General features: G+C 42.6%; 1 pseudogene; it reads right to left on the bottom strand.

Annotated features, from left to right (window-relative positions):
* Nucleotides 1-1,402: 1,402 nt before the first annotated feature.
* LOC118012783 lies at nt 1,403-1,537 on the bottom strand (annotated as a pseudogene).
* Nucleotides 1,538-1,777: the final 240 nt, after the last annotated feature.

The raw sequence follows: 1,777 nt of genomic DNA on the forward strand, positions 1-1,777 counted from the left end.
TAAAGCCATCCTAGTAGATGAAATGGTCCCTACTCCGGTCATCTTCTATTTTTTTTTTTTACTACATTAGAAACACAACCCTCAGGGCTTATAGGTGATAATTGCTAAACAGTGCATCTAACTTAGAAATGCCTACAAAAATTCCACTCAACTTGGTTTAAATTTTCTGCATTGTGGAGGAGGAAGCCATAAATGTTTCTCCAGAAAGAAGTGTGTGACCCAGGCCTGGTAGGTTAGAGCTTCGAAGGGTTGGAGGCTCTAGCAGCCGAAGTGCATCACAAGTGAGTTTCTCAAGTTTTCAAGGGCATATTCTGTAGTCCACTCACTGAGCATTTGTGTGTACGTGTGTCTTTGTGCGTGCTAGTGCATTTATTAGAGGATGTGGTGGTGGCTTAGAGCAGGTAGGTTTTCAGTGCCAACAAACTGCTTGCTTTTCACAAAGAGTAGAGTTTTCCTTGGCTCCACTGCCAGCTGCTTTATCTGTTTTCATTTTAAAGATGTGTTTCCAAAGCACCATTTCCTGAAATCTTTTGGCTGCAGGCAGGTATGAGATTCCCAGTTGCAAACCCAGGGAGAAGGTGAGCTGCCAGGGAGAAGTTTACAATAGGGTGGGTCGTCCAGAGGAGCGCCAACTGAGGTCTTGCCAGGAAGTGGAGAGGGAGCCAGAAACAAGGACCCTCCATGGGAAAAGTTCTCCCTCCAGTTCTGACTGGAAAGTCTTGTCTAAGTATTTTAGTTTGAATAATCAGACTGAGTTCTTGTAATTGAGGAGGGGATATCAAGCTTCAAGTTTAACAGAGTAAGATGAGTTGAAGTGAGTCATTTCCCATGAAGCCTTTCTGCTAACCCCCTTTATAACATCTCCCTATGTTTAGCATCCACCCTGTCTAATCTTGATCACATCTTTATGTGCTTACTGCCTCTTGGGTAAATATCTCACCTACCCAACCAGGATTTGAGCTCTGAGCTCATGTCACATTTACTTATAAACTCTTCAGTGTCTGACACAGTGCCTAGAATGCTGTTGGTGCTTAATAAATGTCGGTCATGTAAATGGTAAATGATGCAAACCTAGAGCTTTTAATGGGTTTTGATGAAAGATTCATTTATTTCACATACATTTATGGAGCACCTAAATACACCAGTCCCTGTTGCTGGCAGTGGGAAGAGGCTGGGAACAAAGTACCCAGGAAGATAAAAGGAATGACCTGAAAGATAACTTCCTTTTTCCCTACTTTTGTATATCCCTGATTGTTGAGAAAATTTGGCTATGCTCCGGTCCTCATCTTATTATTCCCATATTCCTGGCCCCTTGTCCCTGTCCAGGGCCTGTCTTAGGCTCTGGGACTTACTTTGTTGGTCCTCAATAGGTCTTTAAATAGCCCTAGGCTAGTTAGTAAACAAAGTATCTCTCTCAGCTCTCCTATCTGACTTAAAACACTCAAAAACAGGATTTTTTAAAAAACCAATTCCCTAGCTATTAAGCTGGTAAGAACAGATGCTACACTTGATCTTAGCCAAAAGACCAAGAAGCAATCTCAGTTCCCTAGCTATCAAAGCTCACACGCTTGCATTGTGGCTAGTTCTGGAGACCAAATCTCTATGTTTCTCTCTGACTCAGATGAAAGTTAGATGAAAATGGAAAGCTACCTTAAAGGACAATAGAAGTTGCTGAAGAACCCTAGGTGGACATATGTGGAGAGGGGAGGAGCAGAGGTAGGATCATTCTATATGGAAGAGCATTGGAGAGTCTCATGGTTTCATGGGAGGATCCTCT

The sequence above is a fragment of the Mirounga leonina genome, unplaced genomic scaffold (assembly GCF_011800145.1).
Source record: "Mirounga leonina isolate KUSES-001 unplaced genomic scaffold, KU_Mleo_1.0 Mir_151, whole genome shotgun sequence".
In the NCBI taxonomy this organism is placed as follows: Eukaryota; Metazoa; Chordata; class Mammalia; order Carnivora; family Phocidae; genus Mirounga; species Mirounga leonina.